This window comes from Bos indicus, chromosome 17 (assembly GCF_029378745.1).
Source record: "Bos indicus isolate NIAB-ARS_2022 breed Sahiwal x Tharparkar chromosome 17, NIAB-ARS_B.indTharparkar_mat_pri_1.0, whole genome shotgun sequence".
Lineage (NCBI taxonomy): Eukaryota > Metazoa > Chordata > Mammalia > Artiodactyla > Bovidae > Bos > Bos indicus.
This window is the reverse complement of record NC_091776.1, coordinates 41,851,203-41,862,136: the sequence shown is the minus strand read 5'-3', so window position 1 is coordinate 41,862,136 and position 10,934 is coordinate 41,851,203. Positions and strand designations below refer to the sequence as shown.

General features: G+C 33.5%; 1 protein-coding gene across 3 annotated transcripts in view; it reads left to right on the top strand.

The window, feature by feature from the left end:
- Nucleotides 1-194, top strand: part of GRIA2 (glutamate ionotropic receptor AMPA type subunit 2) — a 183,437-nt gene extending 183,243 nt beyond the window's left edge. For all 3 annotated transcript variants that reach the window (XM_019978106.2, XM_070769206.1, XM_019978105.2), the window contains one exon: nt 66-194. The gene's annotated coding sequence lies outside the window, so the exon portion shown is untranslated. The remainder of the gene's footprint in view (nt 1-65) is intronic.
- The last annotated feature ends 10,740 nt before the right edge of the window (nt 195-10,934 follow it).

Here is a 10,934-nt window from a genome sequence, read left to right as displayed (position 1 = left end):
ACATTTGAAAACCGTAACATATGCTTCCTTTTTCTTTCTTTCCCCACCTCCCTCTCTCATTTAAGATGACCTTGAACGATGCCCTGAGGAGTGAAGCGAGGCTGTCAATTACAGGAAGTACTGGAGAAAATGGACGTGTTATGACTCCAGAATTTCCAAAAGCAGTGCATGCTGTCCCTTACGTGAGTCCTGGCATGAGAATGAATGTCAGTGTGACTGATCTCTCGTGATTGATAAGAACCTTTTGAGTGCCTTACACAATGGTTTTCTTGTGTGTTTATTGACAAAGTGGTGAGAGGCATCCAGTATCTTGAAGACTTTTCTTTCAGCCAAGAGTTCTTACATGTGTGGAATTCATCTCGAGTTGTAAAGAATGGTTACCTAGAAACACAACATCCTTTTCTACTCCAGTTCCAGACAAAGCTTGGTGGACACGCACAGCTCACACAGAAGTACTCTAATTTCACTGACGTCTTTGTACAGACAACAAACTCGTTTCTGCAGTCCTATTGTTAGTCTCTTGATTCATAATGACTTAAGCACACTTGACATCAACTGCATCAAGATGTGACATGTTTTATAAGAAAAAGGGGGAAAAAAACATTAAAAAAATATTTTTAGGTATTTTCACAAACAAACTGGCTTTTCAGTAAACTTGCTTCCATATTGGTTGGATAAGACAACAACAATTAAACTAAGTGGGAAGTGATTAAAAGGCTTTAGGTATCAGTTACATATTTTTCAAAGCCAAATATGTACATGCTAAGGAAAGAAAACAAAGAGTCAATCTTGTAGTAATTTAATATTGTTATTAAAACTTTAATGTATCCTATTCTTTAACATTTGGTGTTAATATAAAATTACTTGGCAGTGCTTGACATTTGAAATAAACATTTTTCTATTGTTTTATTTGCAAGTGGTCCAATTAATTTTACTTAGCTACAGTTTGGTCATCAATAAGTCAAGTGAATTCAAAGACTATTAAATTGTTAGGTTCCCAGAGAAATTAGCTCACTTTAAAGAAGACCAGGAGGTTCTTAAAGTATAAACTCCCAAAACAAAATCTGAACCTGTTTTTAGTATGTCTTCTCATATATAAAGCATTTAATCTCTGTAGATAAATGCTAATATATTTTAAAAGCTAATCTTAAAAAACAAATACCAGAGTATGTGAGGTTCCATTTTAAAGTGTTTGAGAGAGAGAAGTATCAGTTGTATGTAAAATTAGAAATGCCTTGAAAGTAGATAGATGCCTGTTGATCAAATTCCATAAACTAAATCTGTGTTTTTGTTTTTAAAATTTTAAGAGCTGGCATAAATCTTATATATTATGAATAATTTAAGCACTTTTGAGTCACCTGCAATACAGTTTCTTCCAATTGTCATCAATATAAATGACCTTAAAATAAATATTTTTTATACTTTTATTTCTTGAGTGGAATAGCTATTTTAAAATGCCCAGTGTGGCTAAAACACATATCTATAACTCATGACTAAAGATCTTGTATTTCTCTAGTTGAGAAATGTAAAGGATCTGTCTTTCCCTTCATAAAAGACCATTTATTTCCATCGAAGCCCTTTACAATATAATTAATTCAGAGTTTAAAATTATTAACATTCAGTCATAATTTTTAATATTTTTATTTTTACTATCTCTGCAGGCACCCACTTGGTGTTTTACTAAGTGTCTTAAAAACATTCTTATTTATTATGTATCACAAAGGGAAAGAGAAATGTGGAGTCTTAAGAGCAATCACTTGCATGGAAAGTGGTGGTGTGAGGTATCATGATATACTTCCTTAAATTTAGCTGTCCCTAATCACAAATTCCAGGATAAAACAATATAATTTTAGTGCATTTCTCCTCATCAGGAATGTTGGAGGTGCATTTTAAGTTTAAATCATCAATGCTAGAATGACCAAATTGCAGACTAATTGTTTCCATAGTATACTTAAAATGATTTTTAAAAATGAAAAAGATGACAATATACAATCAATGCTATTTAATGTACCTCTGGGCCTACTCTTCTACAAATTGTAGCTTATCAATTTTTCTCTGTCAAGCTTGAACTAATGTAAATAAATTGAAATAATGTAAAGTTATATTTTCATGTTTTTATAGATACAACATGACAAGAATACATAAATGTAAGAGTATTTCAACTATGGATAATGTTGATTGGATAATGCACATCTCAGTTACAAGCAGTAATCATAGTATAATACCCATGTAACGGTGCATCAATATATTGTTATATAAATATATATGTGTGCATCAAGTGAAATGTGGTCAAACAAGAGTGATGACAGCTGTCTAAAGGTTTTTTTATTCATTTTATATAAAAACTGTTATGGAAAGACCAAAATGTTTATGAACTATTCTTATGTAAATTTACAACTGTCCTTTATGTACTTTTTTGTTTACAGTATATGGTACCTTATTTTCTGCTGTGTTAAGTGGGTGTCAGGCTCCAAGGAGACATACACTTTCTACAACTTCTATTGAAGATATTGGAATTTCCAATTTTTCATGTGTACTATGTCAGAAAATGCTTTTGATTTTATTTTTAAATCTAACATCGGATGGCTTTTTCGGATGTTGTAAAAACTTCAGTCATACATAAAACATGTTCTTAAAAAAGACAAAGATCTTTATTTATTTTTATGAGATAGTTCTTAAAACTAATAATAATGAGAAACAAACAAACAAAAAAGTACTTACGTGTAGTTCCAAGCAAACCCAGCTGTTTCTACTCAACAAGGACCTCCTTTGCTCCGTGTATACATTAGCATAATACACTTGTAATAAAGTAGAAATAACTTTTTAAGCTAAAATCATTAACATTTTCAACATTCCGAGCTTACACTCACTAAGTGTTTCGGGCATATGTAGAAATATAACTATTAATTTTGTTCCTCATTTTGCTCTGTGTTTTGTCAGCTCAGCTGCTGTTATAACCATAACAGAAGAGCAGAAAAGTAACTTGCTTTAAAAATTCCACAGTGTAACACATTTCCAGGCATACATGTTTCCAAAAAGTGTTCATGTCTTATTTTATTGAAAGAGAGTATTGATGAGAAAGTAAAAATCTTGCAACTTTGTCTTTCTACAAAAACGATCATCTAAATATTTAGACAGTGCTTTAAGATATATTCTAAAATTAAACCATTTTAGTTCCTCAAACTTGCACATTAAAATTTCTTGTATAAAAGTTTGCAGTTTGAATATATTTAATGTTTCAAAGTTGGGTGTACTAATGCTCTGCTTAAATATACAGTAATCTTAACATTCTGCAATCATAACTTTGCAAATGCTGTGAATATTTTGGTGGTCATGGTAATAAATAGAGCAAATGAAGAGAAGCATTAACAGCATAATAACCCTATAGGATGACTTTAATACAACACCTTGACAATACCATTAAAAAAACATTATTGAAAATAATTAGAAACTATACAATGTGATTTTCTTCCCAGTTTTCTATTTCCTATCTCATCATATCCTAGAGTTATCAGCCTAGGAAATATAAACAAAACTCAATACTTTAATGCCTTAAAAGGTACGTGTGGGTCTTTAAACTTGTTTTAGACTGGGTAAGAGTTTATTTCTTAGAGAGCCTGAAATTCTGTTGTGTATAATTAGGTGCAATTTAGGTAAATATTCCATTTTCCTCTAACTGAAATGAAATGAGTAGGTGTATGGATTGAATTAGTTACACATGTTCTATATTGCCAATTTTAATTGATGATGTAAGGTTTATTAGTAATATACTATGAACTTTGGAGAGTTTATTGGTTAAGTCCCACAAATTTTATATGAAGTCTTTGTTGTTGTTTAGTAACTATGTCTTGTCTGACTCTCTTGTGACCCCATGGACTGTAGCCACCAGGCTCCACTGTCCATGGGATTTCCCAGTCAAGAATACTGGAGTCGGTTGCCATTTCCTTCTCCAGGTGTATGAATTCTAAATAAGCTTATTAAAGGAAATCAAATGATATAAACATCTGCTTAAAAGTAGAGTACATTTCGTGCTAAGTGTTCCAATGCTAAAAAATGATTTATTTTTAATCACCAATATTAAAGATGGGTAAGTATAAATGAATCATCATGATATTCTGAATGAGAATTTGGGGTTGCACTAAATGTTTTCTGACAGTTGTGTCAGATTTTTTAAAAGGGATTCACCCTCATAATATGTTGCTTGGACTAGATCATGACATTGGGGATTCTATTAGGTATTAATCAATAAATTATACTTCTCTATTTCTGTGTTTCAAACAACTCATAGATATCATATGGCCCTCTAAGTACATGAAGGTTCAAACATATTTACATAAAAATGAAGATATTCAAGCCCAGAGACTAACACAAATGACCAAATATCCAGTGCAAGTAGGCAAGTGCCTGGTATAAATCTAGATCATAAGAATATGTGTGTTTATATATATATTTTTTCCTCCTTGCTTCACCATTTTACATTCTCTTCTTGTTCTTTTGCAATTTTTTATATATTATACTTCTAATGGTAGCTAGTTTTAAAGTTTCATTCATCTCACCTTTTGGCTTTTATTTCATGCTAACCCATCTACTTCTGACTTGAGAAGTAGAATCTTTCCTGAGATTTTACTTTGAGGTCACTTAGAATGCAGTTCATTTTGTCAAAGTTAGGACAAGACAGTCTCAGAGTCTTCTTAATAACCACAAAAAAATGACTAAGAATTTCTAGAGTGAAGTAAAAATTTTCTGTCAAGCTGTATTTCTGCATCACGGGCATATTCTGATTCAATAATTGCAAATTTGTTATATTCCTCCATGTACAATTTACAGAATTTCTATAGGAAAAGGAAGGCTCTTTCATCTTTAATGTTTGCTCATCAGAATTCCTTCTTTAAGTCACTTTAGAATGAACGCAAGTCAATTTTCTATTTTAATTCTACCCTCGAGCACGTTCAGATTATTTTTTAATTGTCTTTTTTCCCTACTAGGTATTCATCAGTTTTTCTATTTCAGAACCAAGTTCCTTTTTGGATATGCATAAATGCACTGTTACTTCATTGGATATGTCTGAATTCATCACAATTTGGTCATGTTTCTTTCTTTTTTTTCTTCCTTTTCAGGTTCATGTGCCAATTTCATTTTATTGTAAATTGGAATGTGGGGGAGTGGATTAACCACTTGGGAGGGAGTCAAAACCAGGATTCTAGCTTTTCCTGCCTTTGTTCACGTCTCCCTTGGTCTCTTGTCTTCTCACCTGGAGGATGTGGATGCTAGGACTGTCTCCTGGGATGATGAAAGGAAATGTAATATGATCAGTTAAAACATAAGGCAACATTTCTCTTCTTTAAAAAGTAAAGAAATGAGTTTATGCATTGGGGTTCCACTTGGTGCAGAAAAATCAAGTTTAGTATTCAGTTCCAAATATATTTTATTATCTCAAGACATTCACTAATTCTGTTATGCATTCATTCAGTTGAACAAGTATTTATTGAATGTATCTTGAATAAATAGAAATTGAAGGAATGGTTAAGCTGGAAACCTCTATTCTGATGATTAGGAATGATGTTTTCTTTAAAGCATGTGGATTTTGATCTGATTCAACTTAGAAATAATCTAAGTATGTGGATAACTCTGACAATTAAAGAGTTATATCTCTGTGTCCAACAATTTTTAACTCAAGACATTCAAATTTAAATTTAAAGTAGATATCTGATAACATTCATCAACAATCTCTTTAAATATTGACTCAAAATATTTTCCTTTCTCAAAAAAAATCCTAAGTTTCATAAATTGTGCTTGTCCATAAATTTGACAATCAATCAATATTTCTATCTCTATTTTCAAAGAGTAAGTCCATTAACAAATACCACAGTTTAGTAATTCTAAATTGTTGCCATATATATGATTATGGTATATCTCTAGAATCTGTTTCTTTAGATAAGAGTTTATTCAAATATCATTCAATATATTTTTGGTCAGCAGCTAAATAGCATCTGATATTTAAACTGCAACAAAAAATTGAAGAAAAAGTATTTTAAAACAAGCTGGTAATTTCATATCTACAAGCCTGTCAATTGAGAATTTATTCATAAAAATTCTTAAAATGAATGTTACTACTTATTTTAAAAATTTTATTTAAACATTTACATCGTCACACCTAAATTCATTGAGGGTATTTTACTTCAGATGGAAAGTGTTTTGGAGGGATCTACACTTTTGTTGAATTTCCTAAATCAAAGAAAAAAATTTTTTTGTTTCATTTAGGAAGCTATGTATTATAATCATAGTATTTTAATTATCACTCCTTATATTACCAACATTAATAGATAAGAAAGACTATTAGGTAAGAATCAGAACCAACATCGATTATAACTTAATGTATGTTTGTTTTCCATTTTTATTCTTTTTTTTTTGAGATAATATAATGCAGTTTAGAGGTTTTTTATGTAAACATCACCTTCCCCACTCCCCAACATCTTATTATCAAGAATTTTGTATTACAAAAAGGAAAAAAAATGTGTTTATTTAAACCTGAAGCTGTTGGATATAGTTGACCCGTATCTAAAAGCACTTTTGTGTAAATATATATAGATTTACAAGGAAATAGCCTAATGAAAATGATTTGCAAGGTGGTTGAGATTCTTATGAAAATGGAAATCTGTAGTATTATGAACTATATGCTCTTGCTTTCCCTGTGTCTCTCTTCCCCGCCACCATTTCTCCCTTCCTAAATTAGACTTGCCTTTTCTCTCAACTATCAGAGGACAATTTTACTGAAGTCTGAGTCATGAATGGCAGTCACATGTGACACTGAGTTCTACGTGATTCTGAGATGAGAGATAACATATCGACATTTACATAGCCGTCTTGAAAATGCGTGCCTTAGTTCGCAGTGAGGTTTGGTATAGATAATCAGTGTGACATTTGTCATCTTTATTTGGGGTTGCCTTTAAATTAAAATGCACTCTTGAGTTTATAACTATACTTAGTTTGTATCTGAAATGCCTTTCAAGTCTGTTTTATGTGCATTATTCTGTCAGCTATTTGTGTTAAAGAGACAAGCATGTCTTTGTTCTTTTTTATTTAATATTGTTTGTGTTTCTGTGTTTGTGTATGTTCATGTGTGTATTAAAAATATTCCACATCCTCTATAGCATTTATTCTGCTAATTATTTATAACATTGCTAACATACCTTCAAGTTTTTTTAACTCAAAAAATATTCAGTGGATTGAAGTACATTATTAAGGATAATTTAAAAGAGCTTTTGAAAGAAAAGCAATTAGTAACATAGGACATATGAGTCAAAGTAACTAAATCAAGCCCCAAATTATACCTTGCTGTTTTTTATTTAAGATTTATTTCAAAGTATTTGATTCTTCAAAATTGAATTTCTAATATTCATACTTCATACTTAGCTGTCAAAACATCTCCATGCAGGGAAGAATTTTGGAGTCATGTTTACATGGTATCCATGTAAACATGTTTTGTATTTTCTTCATCAAAAAATAATAACTTATGGTGAATAAAATTGTGCTTCAAAATCTGGAAACAGTTTTCTGGAGTTAGGAAAAAAGGGTATCTGGAGCTAGGAAAAAAGGGTATCCTTCCAAGTATCTGAGTAACAGTTTCCAATATCAGAGGATATTTAATTACGAGTATAAGCTTCAAAGAGTTGTGATCATCTTCAGGGCAGAGGAGTTAAATCTTTGGCCAACTATGCAGAGATGGTCATGATCGATCCAGGATTATAACCCAGGGCCGATTCCTTACTCCCATCAGACACAATCTCTTTAGTTCTCAAACACCTTTAATTTTTTGAAGAGTAGGCACACTTAATCCAGAGGGACTTTGTGGGTAATTATTACCTTACTTTTTGGCTTAGGATGCACTCTTGTGATTGGATTTGTATCCAGAAACAAAACTTACTCTGAGGGAAGTAATGACAAAGAACTGGCCAGAGAAACATCATGAGAATTGATAGACAATTCTAAATGTTATTGCTATAAAAATTTCTGAACATACTTATTTTTTTTGATGTCAAATATCTATAAGGAGAAAAATCTTTCAGTCTAATAATTGGTAAGGAAATAACATGTTCATCTTTCAGGTCAGTTCAGTTCAGTCACTCAGTAGTGTCCGACTCTTTGCGACCCCATGGACTGCAGCACACCAGGCCTCCCTGTCCATTGCCAACTCCCAGAGTTTACTCAAACTCATGTCCATTGAGTCAGTGATGCCATCCAACCACCTCATCCTCTGTCATCCCCTTCTCCTCATGCCTTCAATCTTTCCCAGCATCAGGGGCTTTTCAAATGAGTTCTTTGCATCACGTAGCCAAAGTATTGGAGTTTCAGCTTTAGCATCAGTCCTTCCAATGAATATTCAGGACTAATTTCCTTTAGGAATGACTGGTTGGATCTCCTTGCAGTTCAACACCACAGTTCAAAAGCATCAATTCATTATTAATTAGTAAATAGTGCCTAGAAAATGTAAAAACATTTTGCAAATAAAAACTTGAAGAACTGATTAAAATCCTGGATGGACTATACAGTGTCAAATATGCATTTTAATGTTTATTTTTTAATATGTACATAAAGATAGTATTGTTCAGTTCTATGAAATTTTAAAATACTAATATCTGGGATTTTAGTTTATATAAAGCATCTGCATATAAAATGTATTATTTTTACAATAATTTGTATATTTCAACACATTTTTATGTTTAATTCTCAAGCTTACATTCACTTTTTTAATGCATTATCATATTATTCCTATTACCATACTGTCCTTCCCGATACAATGGCAAAACACAAAAACATTTTCAGAGTCATAAGATTTATCATTTGTGCCTGAAAAGCAGCCATGGTTTCCTATTTTCACTTTATATTCCACGTTTATGTGTTGATAATGTGCCTTTCCACTTTGCCAGTTCTCATTCCTCAGGCATCTGTGGGACCACGATTGCCCTTTTTATTTCTCCATTCTTATCAGTATGACTCGACACAAATCTTTCTGATACATAATTTAACATAAGCCAGCTAATCTCTCAACTAGCACGTAAAGATGTCCCTTTCTTCTTTTTTTTTTTCTAATTTTATTTTATTTTTAAACTTTACATAATTGTATTAGTTTTGCCAAATATCAAAATGAATCCGCCACAGGTATACATGTGTTCCCCATCCCGAACCCTCCTCCCTCCTCCCTCCCCATACCATCCCTCTGGGCCGTCCCAGTGCACCAGCCCCAAGCATCCAGCATCGTGCATCAAACCTGGACTGGCAACTTGTTTCCTACATGATATTTTACATGTTTCATTGCCATTCTCCCAAATCTTCCCACCCTCTCCCTCTCCCACAGAGTCCATAAGACTGTTCTATACATCAGTGTCTCTTTTGCTGTTTCGTACACAGGGTTATTGTTACCATCTTTCTAAATTCCATATATATGCGTTAGTATACTGTATTTATGTTTTTCCTTCTGGCTTACTTCACTCTGTATAATAGGCTGCAGTTTCATCCACCTCATTAGAACTGATTCAAATGTATTCTTTTTAATGGCTGAGTAATACTCCATTGTGTATATGTACCACCGCTTTCTTATCCATTCATCTGCTGATGGACATCTAGGTTGCTTCCATGTCTTGGCTATTATAAACAGTGCTGTGATGAACATTGGGGTACACGTGTCTCTTTCCCTTCTGGTTTCCTCAGTGTGTATGCCCAGCAGTGGGATTGATGGATCATAAGGCAGTTCTATTTCCAGTTTTTTAAGGAATCTCCACACTGTTCTCCATAGTGGCTGTACTAGTTTGCATTCCCACCAACAGTGTAAGAGGGTTCCCTTTTCTCCACACCCTCTTCAGCATTTATTGCTTGTAGACTTTTGGATTGCAGCCATTCTGACTGGTGTGAAATGGTACCTCATAGTGGTTTTGATTTGCATTTCTCTGATAATGAGTGATGTTGAGCATCTTTTCATGTGTCCCTTTCTTGTACCACATGATCTGAATCCCCTACAACCACTGAATCCCAAGTGTACATGCATGCTAAGTCACTTTACTTGTGTCCAACTCTGTGCGACCCCATGGACAGCAGCCCACCAGACTCCTCTGTCCACAGGATTCTCCAGGCAAGAATACTGGAGTGGGTTTCCATTTCCTTCTCCAGGGTTTATGTTTACCCCAAGCAAACCTGACTAAATGCTTTGTGTTCCAATTCTGCAGCTAGTGATGCTGTATTTTCCATGATTTGCTTAAATGTCAATTTCCTTTGTTGAAGTGCGAGCTTCCTGAAGGCAGGGAGTAAGTATATCTTACTTGTCTTTGAGTACTTAAAACCGTGTTTAAAAATACCGATGATGATAGCTTACACTTACAAAGCACATATTCTGTTCAACATCACATTAAATGTGTGTGATGTGCATGATGCAAATGTGTCGTGAGGTACGTGCCAAGTCACTTCAGTCTTGTCCAATTCTCTGCGACCCCATGGACTGTAGCCTGCCATGCTCTTCTGTCCGTGGAATTCTCCAGGCAAGAATATTGGAGTGGGTTGCCATGCCCTCCTCCTGGGAATCTTCCTGACCCAGGGATCAAGCCTGCATCTCCTACATCTCCTGCATTGGCAGGCAGGCTCTTTACCAGTAGTGCTACCTGATGTATACACTATGCTTTTAATTATCATTTTGCAGATGAAAAATCTGAGGCACAGAAAGGTAAAATAATTTTTTCAATGTCATGGAGCTGGTAGGAGGAGGAAGCAAGTTTCCTATGGGGCATGTGTAAATTTCACATGGGAAGATACTGGCTACAGTAACACTATGTGATAAACATGTATCCTTAAAAGTAAAAATAAACTAAGGTTTCACTCACCAAACCATCAACAGGTACCCAGAGCAGGCACTCAGACATCACTGAAGAACATCTCTGGATATACAT